A 16,023-nucleotide genomic window follows, 5' to 3' on the forward strand; every position below is an offset into this window, starting at 1 on the left:
GAGGGTGGATGGAGTTGGTTGAGACCTGGCTTCAGGGCATTTCCCAGAAGGGCTTCCTGCAGTGACTCTGCCTTCAGGAATGTCTGGTGACCCTGAGGGCAGCAAAGTCCTAAGCACACTCAGGCAGTGGTTCTCAACCTTCCTAATATAGGTCCTCTTGTTGTGGTGACCCCCTGACCATTAAATGATTTTCTTGCTACTTCATCACTGTAATTTTGCTACAGTTATGAATTGGACGAGCCCTGTGAAAGGGTCATATGACTCCCAAAGGGGTCGCAACCCACAGGGTGAGAACCACTGCACTAAGGGTTCCCCTTCCGGGCAGCTCTACCAGTGTCTGATGTGCATAGTTCTGTGAGGTGAGAGAAATGAACTTAGTGTCTGCTTCTGGTGACAGTTGATGTGGGTGGGCTTTCTCCCTATGTCAAATCCCTCTCAAGCCATTTGTCACCACAACATAAAGCAAGAAGAGGAGGCAGCATAGCAGGACGGCAAGCAGAACAAAGATTGAATAAACACAATTCACTTCAATCATGAATCGGGTGCCCTTGAGATGTGAGGAAGACCCCAGTCTAGTGACATTAGATCAGGTTTAGGGATTGAGTGATGGGACCCTCTTGGCTCCCCTCAGCCCCTATCTTGCTTTCCCACTGACCCTGCCCCTTACATCGTGATTGGTCCTTATTCCAGCATGATGGTTGGTTTCATAATCACGACATGTGGGAATGTGTTAGTCGATAGGTTATACAGGCACAGTCTCTGGAATGGGTAAGTGAGGAGGCGCGACTGGTGACATGACTGGTGGAATGGATCATGTGAAGTGATTTGAGATCGTTGTTCAGACCTAATAGGTCATCCAGGCCTCTAGTTGATCCTGGCAGTACTCTAGTTTAAGGAAACAGAATGTTAGGCATTTAAGTCATATTTGAGCTTAAATTTTGAGCAATAGGCTGTGGCTCACAGTGAGAGTCTATGTGGAGACCCTAAATCCATTTTGAGGGGCCACACATTCAGCCACCATTGAGTTCCTTCCTACTGCTGACTGGCAGTAGAAAGCTTGTCCATCAGGCAGTGTGCTTGCGTCCACTCCCCGGGCCAGACTCAGCGATATACGGTCGTGTGCACATCCCAATGAAGGTCCCGCTCATGCTCTCACAGGCCCTCCCGCAACTCCATGAATTGATCCGTCTTCAGGGACAGTTTTGTGACAAAGGTGTTTGTTTTCCATGTCTCATTTAAGCTTTCAGGAGCTCAGGTGGTGATGCTGGATAGTGTTGGACTATTAACAGCAAGGTCGCTGGTTCAAAGCCACTAGTCATTCCACAGGAGAAAGATGAGGTTATTGCTTCCTGTAAAGGTAGCAACTTCAGGATCCCTACACAGAGTCACTATGAGTCAGAGTCAGCAGGACAGAATGGGTGTCATTTTATTTAAGTAACTGTGGCTGTGGGTCCTTCCGACACCATTGGGGCCTCATGCGGATGCTCTCCTTCATCCAGAACAGCGGTTTGTGCCTTTTTCTTGTGTAAAACATAGCAAAGGAGTTCCTAATAAAATATAGTTGAATTGGGAGTCTTTTTTCCCTCAAACAAAGTAAATCCATAAATAGAAATGAGACTATGGTGCTAATAACCAGTTGGAGAGTTGAGAGAGCTGAACTCTCAATCCTGGTAGAAACCCATTGTGACTTTAAAAACTTGCTCAAGGTCATCCATAGCCTATGAGGTTGAGTTGAGCAGACACAAAACAGATGTGTTGGGGAGTAATTGTGTACATTAAGTAAACAATTTATCTTTCTAAAGATTCTGTCTAAAACTTACTTTAAATAGTAAGTTTTCCCCTGGGCTAGGGAAAGGTCAGGGAGCTTAACCCCCTAGTATCCACCCCCTCTCAGCATTCATCATGTTAGGCCAGAGGAGCCAAATCACACCCACTACCCAGGGAGCACTGCTTCCAAAAGCCCATTGCCTGTGCCGGGGCAGAGGGCAGGTACCCGGACCAGAAATGCTGACGGAGTGGAACCAGCGGGCTCAGCCCCCAGCTTCCTGAGAGAGCAGCTGTGATGGTTCACTTTTGGAAAAATGTCAATGCATGACTTGGGCAGCACGAAAAGCAGATGTGCAGAGGTTGTTCGCTGTATTCCAGAAGTTCCCACACTCTCCGGAGGCTCCTTGGCTCAATGGCAGGAAGCCGTTGGTGGCTTCCACCTTCAATCCCAAAAGGCCACTGCCGTCCAGTGGATTCCAACCACAGTGACCCTATATGGAGTTTTCAAGACTGTAAATCTTCATGGGAGCCAGCAGTCTCATTGTCCTCCTTGGGACAGGGAGCTAGCAGCCCGTTTCACCTCCAGCACCCCTTCCTCTCTAATTCTCGATCCAGTCCCTCCAAATATCCTGCCCTGCCCTTGTCTAGGCTTCTTAAATGCGTTCCACGCTGCTTATGTTAGTCTGGGTGCCTTAGCGAAACAAATCCACAGAAACGCGTATGTATAAGAGAGAGTTTTATGTAAAGGGTGAGTGCACATCAAGAAAACATGCCCACATTTGCTTATGCACCCGCTTTGTCTTCAGCGATCATGTTGGGGTAGGCTGGTGTGCTTTTTCCATGTGGGCTTTGTTGTTTCTTAGCTAGATGGCCCCTTGTTTATCTTCCAGTCTTTAAGACCCTGGACACTATATCTTTTGATAGCCGGGCCCCAGGGTGCTTAACCAATACACCACAAGGGTTCATTAGCATGTGACTTATCTCCTGCCATTTACACTAGATGCTCAAAATAGCAGGAAACCAGGTTTCTCCTTTGTGGACACACCAGGTACTGACAGAACCAAGAACAGAGACATGCTTAGTTATATATCTTGACTATCATTAGCATATTATATGCCAGGCAATCTGTAAGCCTTCGCTCCCCTGACCTCTCACAGCCTCGGTAAATTGAAGCTAATAAAAGTAGTGCTCTCACAAGCTTGGTAGGAGATTAAACAACTCACATAAGGGTACACAGCCTCTCAACGAGGAGGCGAGATGAGGCAGTGTGTGGCTGCTGAACCCACACCCTTCACAACACCTCCATTAAAATGACTGAGGGCTATGAGGAACCAGACAGAAGCAGGTTCACAGCCCAGATTGAGTCAATTTAACTGCCTATTGTGCCTGACCCTTCTATCTCTGATCTTAGAAATGGGGTTAACAACAACAAAACACTGTAGAAGAAATGTCCAGCAGATGACAGGCACGCGATTAAACAACAAAAAATAAATCACTTAAGTTGAAATTCGAGCTCCTGGAAACCCCTCACATGCGTGCAGAGAAGGATTGGGCCCCATGTGGTGTTTCCAGTGCCCCCGTCCTTCCCCCCTAAAATGAGCAGTTGATAAGGTAATGCCTGGATTGTCCCAAGCCCCAGACTGTGGAGAACTAAAGGAAAACCCAGCATTATGAATCTTTGAGCACAGCCCTGCTGGGAAACCGCCCTGCAGTCACTTGTTGAAGACTGGAGGAGGGACAAGAGTAGGGAGAAGAACGAGGACTGAATGTGACACATAAGCAGGGGTGGCCTACATTCCATAAAGGAAAAAACTCAAGGTCTGCTTTTCTGGTGCCGGAAAGTTAAAACCCATCTGGTGCAGTTGAAAAGGTGTGTGTGTGTAGTGGGGGGGGGTGGTGTTAGGGAGGAGGGGCGATGAGTCCAAAGGATGAACTCCATCTGCAATTGTGTCCTCAACTGCTTTCCCCTGCTAGCCACACGATATTTGTGGCTGGCCTGCCCTGCTTTTGTTATCAAGCCCAGAGAGGGCAAGAGACTAGCTCGAAGTCACACTGCAAGTTGGCAGCAGAATCAGGCCGAGAACTCTGGATGCTTAGAAAGCTTCACACAGACCTGAGAAAGTACCAAGGGAAGACCTGTTCGCTAACTGGGCAGCACTCACTGCATGCCAGCGCTGTTCCAGTGCCCCAGCCAGGGCATTGCTCCCTGTGTCCGTGTGTCTTCAGTGATGCACACAGGTGACGGATTGGCTTTTAATAGCATGCTTGGAAGGTTGAGGCCACCCAGCGGCACGTAGAAAGAAGGGCCTGCAAATCTACTTCAGACCAAGCAGCCTTTCAAGACCCTGGGGAGCACAGTTCTTCTTGGACACACAAGGAGGCCAGGAGTTGAAGTTGATTCCATGATGTAGTTGATTCCATGGTTCTAGCTATACCTAGAGTCACATCCACATTCATGTTTATATCTCTTCACTCCATGGGGTGTTCATGGCTCCAACTCTTCTGAAGCAGACCACCAGGATTTTGTTTAAGAGGCCTCTGGATAGGTTTGAACTGCCAACCTTTTAGTTTGTAGCTGAGTGCTAAACAACTTGTGCCATGCAGGGTGCTAAGCTCAGAAACTCAGTCGGTGCTTCATGATCTCAGTTGGAATTATAGAGAGGGTCAGTGATGACCCATTGACTGCTGGGTAATTGTTGATGTAGTCTCCCTGTGCAGACATGTAAAGTACCTGAAAACTTAAAATCCAACTCATTGAGTGCATCATCCTGCCGTGCGCCAGCCCAGCAGCATGCTCTGCTGGGGACATTTGGCCATGCCTGGAGACATTCTGAAGAAGGGAGTCCCACTGCCATCTAGTGGGCTGAGACCAGGGATGCTCGCTTTGCATCCTGGTGCAGGGAACAACACAGCCCCACAAGAAGGATGTTGGCCAAAATGTCAGCAGAGCTGCCACTGGGAAAATGGTCTAGTCCAAGTGCTGACCTTCGTAGAGGAAGAAAGCCAATCCAGAGCAGCTAAGTGACCTGCTGTGGGTTGCACAGCCTGATTCCAAGCCCAGTACTATACCCAAAGCTGTTACCACGCCCAAAATTAAACAGCAATAGCTGCCCAAAGGCCTCTTAGTTTGAGGACCAAGTAAGACAGTAAATGAGAAAGCCCTTTGACAAATGTGGCATGCTGCACAAACATGAGATGTTATTACCCAGGATCTTTTGATATATGTAAATAGATCTTGTACCAGGTCAGTTAATTTTCCAACTGCTCTATCTGAGCTTTCAGATGGCAGCACCTCTGTCCAACCCAGGAAAGGACTCCTGTGCATGCTGAGCAGCCCTGGAAAGCCTCATGCCTGGCTTCTCCCACCCCTCAGCTAATCTCCAAATGATTAATAAGGGCTCTCACTATGTTGTGGCTCCCAGCTGACAGATACTAGGCTATCAATGCATTCGTATCACCTCCTTCATGCCAGAGGGACTCAGTTATTCGAGGGGTTCCAAGGAGGACCCAGCCTGAAAGAGAAACGGGCGAGAGAGAGGAGCGAGACCAAGCAGATTCTTGTCAAGGTCTGAGTTTATTGCTACACAAGCCTCTCTATAAAGGGTGAGGCAAACAAGGGAGTTCAAAGGGGAGATAAAAAAAAGGAAGGGCGGGGGTGTAGAGCACACAGGGCAGGCGGCCGCAAGTCTGCAGTTGGAATGTCCGGTGCTGGAGCAGACAAGGGTGGGCCATCTGGTGTGTGTCAGGGTAGAGATAAGGTTGAGGTGACGTGGCTTTAGCCCTGCTGGGCAGGCAATATGGCCTTGGTTTTGTCAGGCTGATTATGTCCGGTTCCCAACATGAGAGAAGCCAGGAATATCTCCTCTCACAACTGTGCAGCAAACGAGATCAGATCTCCCAATCTGATTTTCAGCCCTCCTGTCTTTCCAAGTGAAGTGGATGGTCCATTTCACGTTGTCTCAAGTCTTTGCACATTGCATGCCAACATTGCGACACAGGGCGCGGCTGTGGGTCTTAGTAGACAAAGCCCCCACCCAGAACCCTGCCCCCAGAGCTCCTTAGTCACCCTTCACAACGCAGGTCCAGGCCGGGCTCCACACTGCAAGGCGATCAACCCTGACCCTCCAGTGTGGCCGTCCTCACACGCTCCCACATCCACCTAGAAGGACTGGAGATGAGAGATTCCGGAAGCTCCCTGCCTCATCTGCCTCCCTCCCCAGAGTGACAGAGCAACTGTAACTGATTAGGCAGGATGCAGCCTCATTCCCAGTCCCACCCTCTCTGGGAAAGCAGGGCTGTCTGGCACCTCATCCAAGGCCTTTCCCCTGTGATCTCATTACTGAGTAGCTGCTCCTCTACCACCCACCTCCGTCACCTCATCTAAATACAGGGGAGATGAGTATGTCTTCTTTGCTGCTCCTTCCCTGAGTCCACCCCAGGAGCTCCCTGAACAGATCATCAATCACTTCTCATTACACCTGCAGCAGCCGTCAGATACTGCTGAACAGAGACAGGCGCCTCCCCTGCTGCTGCCAGGCTCCAGTGCACATGTGCACACACACGTGCACACACATTGTACAGGCCCACTCACATGGACACACAAGCATGCACACCCATGTGCACAAACTTTGTTCAGAGGTGGGAATTCTGCCCATTTTAGCCTCTAATATTGCAATCAGAGAGTGATAGAACAATGAAAGATGAAGGTGGAAGAAGGAAGATCTATTTATTCCCTTACTTGTTACATAACCATTCAGGGCTCTTTTTTTATCCGTACAAACACACCACCACCACCATCAACAATCATCAAGTAGCTGTCATGTATGCAGTGCTGCCCTATTCAAGGCGGTGCTGAGTATGTGAGGAGGATTCTCTCTAAAGCACAGCTCTGAGGAAGTCTGTCTCCTTCGCACTTTTACACACGCTGGGAGAGGAGCCTGCAGGAGGCTCCGTGCGTTGGGTGAAGCCACACGATGAGTGAGGAAACCGAGTGTGAAGCCAGGGGAATGAGAGCGCAGAGTTCACCACTTCACCACCATGCTGGTGTGCACAATCGATGAAAGGGTGGCTGCCAGCTGCAGGACAGAAAAAAAGTAAAGCATGTAACTTGTGGTTTTAGCTCTGGCTTACTTCCAAAAGGAATTGTTTTTGTTGTTCTAAAAAGCTTTATACCAAAAAAAAAAGAAAGAAAGCTTTTTACCTCTATAAAAACAAAAGGCTACTGCTGTCAAGCACCTTCAGACTCAAGCCAGAGGAGAGCTCTCCCAGTGGGCTTCCAAGCTGTAAATCTTCACAGAAACACAGTACCTCCTGTGGAGTAGCTGGTTGGTTCAAGCCAGCAACCTGGCAGTTAACAAGTATGTCCCTTGTACCTGTAATACCTGTATAAAGTGTATTAAATATGAACTACTCCTGGTGTGTAATTTTAAATTGAATTATTGTGCCTGGAACTTTTTTTTTAATAGCTAAGAATGGTGAAATCAGACTCCTTTAGATGTTATGAGAAGAATAGACACTACACAGGGCTTGGACCCAACCCAGCTTAATTCAAAGGAAGGCAGATTTATTTTCTTCTGCTTCCCAGAAGGTTCCTCAGCAGAACGTGTGTTAAACAAAATTGTTTAGCTATGGAAAAGAGCAATCTCCTCTTGGGAAGATTCTGGTAGAAAGGGGCTTTGGTTACATATCCAGCTCAACCCAGCCCCAGAGCCCTCGTCATGTTTTATTTTGTTTTGCCCTTGACACTGATTGTCTTGGGAACTGTGGCCCCCGAGCAATGGCCAGGAAGTCAGGTCTTCTTGATGTAAATCCTCTAATATCCCCTACAATGATTTTCAGTGCCAATGGTAAGGCCCGCCTAGTGGCTGCCACATGCCCCTGAGCAGACACGTCAGAGCAGATGAGAGCATGAGACAGCATTTAAGAGAATGGTAGGCTGGCCTTGACTTAGCTGTTTGGCCTCTCCTCAGAAGTCATTTGTGACACTGACTGTCATGGGTTTCATTAAGAACAAGTCTATCTCTACCAAAGAAAACTGCAAGGTAAGAGGACTTTCAGCTCCAGCTACATATGTCTCCAAACTTACTTACATATTGTCCTGTTTTCAGAAGAAAAAAAATTTACTCAGTGCCTCCCGGGCAAATAAAAACTTTGGTACTACAACCTACAATCCCAGATAAAGTGTAGGTATCTGCTTTGGCAGCTCCCCTGGATCGAGCTGCTCCAGTAGCTCTCCACAAAAACCCTGTGAAGAGATGATCAGGCAGGATAGCCTAGTCTGTTCTGCAGAAAGAAGCTACCCCTGGAACCTCAGTGGCTTAAAATCTAGAAGTTTATTCTTGTTCATGCAAATTCTGACACTGGAAGGGCAATTCTACAGGGTGTTTGTCCTGCACACCGTCCGTCAGTGATTCGGGCTGCTTCACAAATATGGTGCCACCAGATCAAAAGGTGGATTCCAGGTCATCACAGAAGAGGAAGAGAGAAGTGGGGGTTGTGGATCAGTCTTTACATGCTTTGACACTTTAGTTGACATAGATCGCTGGATGGGCTGCTTATATAAAGGTTATCAGTTCAAACCACCTAGCTGTACCACAAAAGGAAGGAGTCATCTGTTTTCATAAAGGGTACAGCCTAGCCAACCTCATGCAACAATTGTACTCTGTACCACAAGGGGTGAGCATGAGTCAGAACTGACTTGAAGGCAACAAGATTTGGGTTTTTTGTTTGTTTGTTTGTTTGGTTGGTTGATTGGTTTGGTTTGGTGAGTGGGAGGTGGTTCTACCTACAGCATATTAATCTGAAGTAGTCACTTTAGGTTTTTTTGTTTGTTTTTTGAGAGATGTGGAAAAGCTCATTGGCTTTAATGGGGAGTTAACTCTGCCGCAGACGGCCTCCTCAAAATTTCCCTCCCGCTTCAGAAACTAGCAGAGATTTTCAATGAAGGAGCCTGCTGGCACCCGCTGGACATCTCCTTGCAAGGTCAGTCCTTTGGAGCCATTGGGAGGGAGAAAAAAGAGACTTTTATTCCTGTAAAGAATTCCAGCCCCAGAAATCCTGAGGGGGAAATTCTGCCCTGTCCTCTCGGGTCACTATGAGTCCGAATTGAATTTATGGCTATGAGTTGAGTTGTAATTCCATTCACTTACTGCTATTGACAGGTTGCTAGATTAGGGCTTGTCTTCCCAAATGCCAGCACTAAACGAAATTGAGCTGTCCAGGCCACAACAAAGGGGTTGGAAATACATCAGGCACACTCATTAGACACCTATGGCAAAATTCAGAACTGAGCATGCTCTGACCCAAGTCATGTAGACCCAGGTGGAAGGTCCACCTGGTCATACAGAATAGGACTTCACAAAAGTGCACCGAAATCAACCAATACGATCGACCAATGTCCTCCAGTGGTGTTGGGAGGTGATAGAAGTAGGCCTGGGCTCCTTGTCACCCTCCCTTGTTCACGTGCTCTGCAAGTGGAGGGTGAGGCCCTTGGGGGTTCCTGCCGTGGCTCCTCAGCTGGTTCTGCACTCCTGCTCAGGTATTCCGCCCATGAAACCGCCATATTCAGCTGCAAACTTTCCCCACCCCTGCCATGCAGCCCGGCGTGCTTTCCGGAGATACTGGGGACTTTTGGGGACTGCGATACCTGAAACTTTCTTCCATAACATTCACTTGGATTTACAAAACTGCTTCTGCCATATGAATTCTTTCAGCGTTGCTAAGCAAGAACTGAGGTCAACCACCCCAGAAACCTAACACTATCAAGTCAATTCTGACTTATATCAATCTAGGGGGTCCTCAAACTATGGCCTGCGGGCCGCATGGCCCTCAGAGGACATTTATTCAGCACGCCGGGTGTTTTTGCCCCGTTTTTTTTAACTTCAAATTAGGTATGTGCAGTGCGCATAGGCATTTGTGCATAGTTTTATTTTTAAACTATCATCCGGCCCTCCAGCGGGTTTGAGGGACAATGAACTGGCCTGCTGTTTAAAAAGTTTGAGGACCCCTGAAAGGACAACGTAGAACTATGCCTGTGGGTTCCCGAAGTTCTAAATCTTTACAGGAGCTGAGAACCGCATCTTTCTCTGTGAGCCACTAGCGGATTCCAACTGGCCGGCCTCATGGTCACACACATTCCACCAGGCTCCTTGAGCCTTAACTTGATAATTTAATGAAATGATACTTCTCCAAGTCACACTGTATCATGGTCTATAATCTTGCTATTCTAATATCAAATTTAAAATAAGGAATATAGTTAAGCTCCAAATCCATAAGCAATAAGATCATTGAATCTCTTTGGACACTATTACTTAAAAAAAGAAAAAACTCTGTTCAATTATTTTCAGCACAGAAAAGCTTCCAGCGTTTACAGCTTAGTATTTAATTGCTTTTTCTCTTCTTCTTTTGCATTGGTGAATCATTTTGAGCTTATAATAATGTCAAAATAATAGTTTCCAGAGCCTCCAGGCATTCACTGTGTAATGATCATTTAAAAGATTTCTTGTTAGAGGGTCCTCAAAAGAATAAAAAGCGTGTCCGCATCCCTGGTCATTTCTATATTCAAAAGAAGAAATTGCTCATCAAATGCTACAAGCCAATTTCTTTCTTCAGCCAAACTGCCCATTTTAGCATCACTGAATTAAGCAAATGGTTCTACATTTCAAAGTCAACAATGATACTCTTTTCCCTTTAACACGAGCATCTTAAACAGCTCAAAAAGTAGTCGAGCTCTTTATTATGGCTTTTCCTGAGAAAGCTGTTTCGTTGTTTATTTTATTTATTCATCTAGACTTTCATGTTAAGATTTGTGTATTTTAAGTTCTGCTAGTCAGGACATTTTAAACGGAGCCAGATTTTTTTTTATACTTTGTCTTTTAAAATATAATGAGACTGAGCAGTACATCCCTTAATAAAATATAAAGTCTTCCTATTTCTGTTTGTTTGTAATTTCCCTAAGGATAACTCTTAAAGTAGTAAAACCAAAACCCCCCATAATGAATTACATTTGGTCTACTGGGGGTTGTGGCCAACCTTTAGATAGAAAAATCCAGAGACACCCTTCTGCATCTCCTTTCCCAACCAAACCCCGGTGGCTGGAGGCCGGAAGGAAGAAAGAGGCTGGGCTGCTGGGGCAGGGTGGGGAAGGGGTAACCTTGCAGATTATTTCAAATTCTACTCTGAAGGCAGAAAGTTATCCCAATGAGATAGCTAGAGATTCACTTCCTTAGAAAAAGATTGAAATTAATGTGTCCCTTAGAAAAGCCAAAGGAAAAAAGTCGTTATTAATTTAGGCAATTGAAGAACTTTGAAAGCCATGTCTAGTACATAAAAACACCTGTCCCTAGAGCCCATTGGCCTAGGAAACTGAATTTTTATACCATGTAAAATAAAGGAAGGTCATTTCTTAGACTTGCTCAACAGAAGATTGTCATTTTAAACCGGTTACTGTAATGAGAAGCTGGGTTTTCGTAAAAAGGACTGAATGCTTGAGTCAGTGTGAAATGAAATTAGAGATGCATGTTCTGCGCATGGCAGCATTTCCGGAGGAGTCTGTGTTCCCGTGACTGCTCTCAATCTGTCTCGTGCCTTCTGGGAAACTCACAGCGTGGTGCCCACATCTAGTCTCTCGGACTTTCTTGCCAGCTTTGGAAAGGTGTTGAGTCTGTTGGATCTGCTGCACAGAGACAGCATGCAAGTGGACCCTTCCCACATTCCTCAGAGAGCAGCCCCCCAGTGTAAAGCTGTGGGTGAGGTTTGATGACCTTTGCCCCTTCATCATCCCGCATTCTTTGACGGACCCAAGCGCTCCCCCGAGGCATTACCGGAGAAGCAGCTACCCCATAGTTTCCAGATGGTGGGTATCAGCCTGTGTGCTCATTGGGATTGCCAGAGAGCTGTCCAAAAGACATCTTTGTCCCATCTCCACTGAGTCCGATTTTATTGGTCTGGAATGCAGCCTAGGTGCTTGGATTTTTTTCTCTCTCATAAGTTTTTATTGTGAATTGGGTGAAGGTTTACCAAGATCATCAGTTTTTTATTCAACAATTCATACACATTGTGTTTTATGCCACTTATTGCAATCTCCACAATATAACATGACTTATTCCACTCCCTACTTATGTCTTCTGTTTCCCTTCCTCCTCTCTTCCTACCCTTCTGAACTTGGGCCTTGGATTAATACTGCCCTTTTGAGATCAAATGGTTTGCTGTTTTCAGGTTTGTGTGCCTCACTTGTGTAATTGCTCCCATTATAGACCAATCTATTATTTGGCTGAATATTGAACCACAGGTAGGAGTTCATTTTCAAACTTAGTGAATAAGGACCATCATTTCAGAGGTTCTGTTAGTCCCTATCCAGCCAATAAGCCTGGTCTCTTTTATGACTGTGAATTTTGCTTCACTATCTAGGACCTTTTGATGTGATCCCTTTCAAAGAAGTTGGAATTGATAGTTGGAGATCATCTAGTTATTCTGTGCTCAGAGTCATGAAGTCTAATGTTCATGTGGTCCACTCACCACTCTTTCCTCCAGAGTGAGGGTGACAATACTTGCCACCTAGATGGCCACTTGTGAGCTTCTGAGATCCAGCTGCTACTCACCAGCGTGGATGTCGACCATAGTCTTTACAGTCTAGGTAATGACAATTGTCCTTGGTGTCCTTCACAACTATAATCCCCAGCCCCCCAGCCCAATAAAGCACTCCCTCCAGTTGTTCGGTTATGCCTAAGGAGTTTTGATAACTTCATCTTCTGTGTGCTCCGGAATATTCAATTCCCTGGATGATCAGAATGGTCAGTCAGGGCTCAGAATCTTGGTGTTAAGGCTCCTGGTGAGATCCTGGCACATCAGACACAGAGGTTGTGAGGCTAGAGGATGGGCAGAAGGGGATCATACTGAGTCTAACAAGGAAAGAAAAGGAAATGAAGGATATAAGCAATTAAAAGCAAGCGCATAAATAGATACAAATACACAGATGGCCCTTGCAACATTATTCCCAATCTCGCAAACGTGTCAACGGTCTAAATACCCATCAATAGGTGAATGGATAAGTCAAACATGTTGCCTATGGTATATACAATGGACTACTACTCAGCCATAAAGAGAAATGAACTCTTGACACAGGCTACAAGAGGAATGAACCTCATAAGCATTATGCTGAGTGAAATAAATCAGCTTCAAAAAGGACACATTTTGCTTAATTCCACTTACAAGAAATATCTAGGCTAGGAAAATGAATAGAGACAAACATATCCCAATTGTTTCCAGGGATAGGTAGGAAGGTAAGTATGGTTGTTACATAATGCCATGTCAATTGGACAAATAAGTGAGGTGGAGTCTTTCTTATACCTATATGAGTGTCCTTGGATTTATTTCTCTAGTCAACCCAGCCTAACCCAGTAGGGCCTGGAGGGGAAGTGCCATCCCTGAGACGATACTGAGCTTCCATAAGGGTGATGACATAATTTTGGAATGGGTAAGGATGATAATATGAACAACATGCAGAATGCCACTTAGTTATAATCTTGTAGAGCGTGGAAGTGACGAATGTTTTGATGCATGTATATTTAGTACGATTTTTAAAGAGTGTACGCAAAAGAGCAATATGGCAAGTCTGTGTTGCCATTTGCTGTTGCTCAGCTAAAAGCGATTCGGGCCTGTGTAGTCCAAAGGGAACCACAGAGGCTCAGGAGGAAAGCTGGTACCATCTCCAACTAAGACTTGTCTGACCAAATGCAGAGTCTCCCTTCAAGTAACTGACAGGTCAGAGGCAGCTCATCTCTGCTGCAGAAGCAATGATTTGTCTCAATTCCCAGACCACTGTCACAACCATGTCTTGTTGCCCTCGGTGCCCCCCTTCCCCACCACAATAAGTCACTAGAAAGCCATGCTTCATTTAAAAACAAACAAATAAACCCCTTCTGCCTCCATCCTGGCACTGTTTCAGCTTATTTAGCATCATAACATATGTCATCTGTTTCCCTAAACAATCTAACATGGACATGGCACGATGGGACTGATGAGTTAGGCAAATGAGAACCAGCCTGCCCTCTGAACACACACGATGGCATTTGACTTGCTGTCAGTAGATGCTGTCGCGTTTCTTCTCCTCTTTCCTGGAAAATAAATACAGAAAAGAAAGAGGACATGAAAAGGGCTGCAAGATGTTTAGCTCTGGTCTTTCTAGAAAGTGTAGAAAAAAAGTATGTGACCCCTGCCTGCCTTTAGATGCCCCACTCCTCTGGCTAACAAGGATTGCGCACTGACCATGGACAAGACATCTGGATCTGGGGGGAGGATATAACAATTGCCCCCACCAGCAAAGAGTTTCCAGATTTACGGGACTGCACAGGCCAGGGAGCAGCTCATAAAAAGAACAAGAAGAATCGCAAAGGAGGGTGTGCTCCAGCACCACTTCGTCCAGCTGCAGACACATGAAGGCAAAGTTTCCTTTGCTTTCAGTCAAGTTTATGATTTCCGCGGCATCCCTTACCAACACCTTCACAAAGATCTAGGTTCTTGGGTTGTTTCGTTCCAGGGCGGACATCACCTTGGTAAAGCCACACTCTAAGGACAGCTCATGGTCCAAGAATTCCACCTATATGTTTTGAAAGGGGCCATGTTAAAACCCCTGGCTCAGACTTTCAGGACTGGGCACAATACAGCAAACCCACCATGGGGACAGCAGGATTTGGTAACACTCTCATCTCCATCACAACCTGGACCTGGCAAAGCTATTTTCTTCCACTCACCATCTTTCAATCAATATTTACTCAGCTATTAGTTGCTCCCCAGGCTCAGCATCAGAAAAGTGTTCAAACGTTACCTAATTGTCCATCTAATGGTAGAGGTCTGTGCAAGGGATATGAGAGCAAGAGGCTCAGAGATGATCAGTGGGTAACGAGAGAGGGATTCACCTTTATCATTTGTAGAAAGCCCCTGGCAGACTTTCCCTGGAGCAAGCAAATAAAGCTGCTCCCGGCTCAGCTCCATTCCTGATCTGGTCTTGCCATGAGACTATCCAGGCTTTGTCCCAACCCCACGTTCTGGAAACCACGAGTGGAAGGAGGTGGATCTTGGGGATACCATGGAAAAGAATGGGCATTGCACAACACTTCATTGTACTCATATGGAGCTTATACAAAGGCCAAGAGATAGAACCAGGTGAGACTGTGAACAGGACAAGGTGATACTGCATGGTTTAAAACCAGAAAAGGTGTGCATCAGGGTTGTATCCTTTCACTGTTTTTATTCCATCTGTATGCTGAGCAATTTATACAAGAAGCTGGCCTATGTGAAAAAGAACATGGCATCAGGATTAGAGGAAGACCCAAGTAATGTCATTAGGAACATTTTCTCACTAAAAATTTTAGGTCATGGCATCAAAAAAGTGTCATTTTAACCTAAATGGGTTTTTAGACCAGTGAAATAACAGCGAGAGTGAGTCAGCATTGTGCACAGAATTGAGCGATACTGGTTCTTTGGGAAATTCATAATCCAACACTGACACTGCTGAGATAAAGGATGACAGTGAGGAAGATTCTACACCTGAGCTCTGTGATGGGCCAACGTGGTGCTCTACTCTCTTCAGGAATGGATGAGCCAGCTCCACCAAGATTCCCCTTTACTGGAGCACCTGCTATGTATGTAGACGTTGAACACAAGAACGCTTTGGCGTTCCTACAATGATTTCTGACCGATGAGGTCATCGAAAAATTGATTATGATAGCCCGGAGGTTTACTTTCAGGTTTTAACCCCTCTTCAGTTAATTTCTGTGCATGGGGGAAGGTTTGGGGCTTGCTTCATTTTCCTACATACGGTATCTCAGTTTCTCCAACACCATTTGTTGAGCAAGCAGAATTTGTCCCTTTGGATATTTCTGTGTCCTTTTTCGAAGGCTAGTTTCCTGTTGACTGGTGAATATATGTGTAGCTTTTCTGTTCGAATCCATTGATCTATATACCTCTCAGTGTACCAATACACTGCTCTCCCTTAGGGAAAAACAACAACAAAAGTTGTATGAGCCCTTATATAATGATTTTTTTTAATGGACGATGAACTATTTTCCAGGCCAGCACTATCCTATGTTTGAGCACATTGCTGCAGCCACTGTGTCAATCCATCATGCCTTATAGCCTGCGGTACTCATGTTCAGGTATAGTGTTCTGCCATTCACAAGGTTCACACTGGCCAGTTCTTTCAGAAGTGGAAGACCAGGTCCTCCTCCCTCGTCTCTCTGTCTGGAAACTGCTGAAGTC

At 45.9% G+C, this 16,023-nt stretch overlaps 1 long non-coding RNA gene across 1 annotated transcript; it reads right to left on the reverse strand.

Moving 5' to 3' along the window:
* Window positions 1–5,322: 5,322 nt before the first annotated feature.
* On the reverse strand, window positions 5,323–14,050 carry LOC142435917 (uncharacterized). Its single transcript, XR_012781668.1, has 3 exons — window positions 13,826–14,050; window positions 6,968–12,665; window positions 5,323–6,842 (listed from the first exon to the last, which is right to left on the reverse strand). It is a non-coding gene; the product is annotated as an uncharacterized LOC142435917 (long non-coding RNA).
* Between the last annotated feature and the right edge of the window lie 1,973 nt (window positions 14,051–16,023).

Source organism: Tenrec ecaudatus, assembly GCF_050624435.1.
Source record: "Tenrec ecaudatus isolate mTenEca1 chromosome 10 unlocalized genomic scaffold, mTenEca1.hap1 SUPER_10_unloc_1, whole genome shotgun sequence".
NCBI classification, from domain to species: domain Eukaryota; kingdom Metazoa; phylum Chordata; class Mammalia; order Afrosoricida; family Tenrecidae; genus Tenrec; species Tenrec ecaudatus.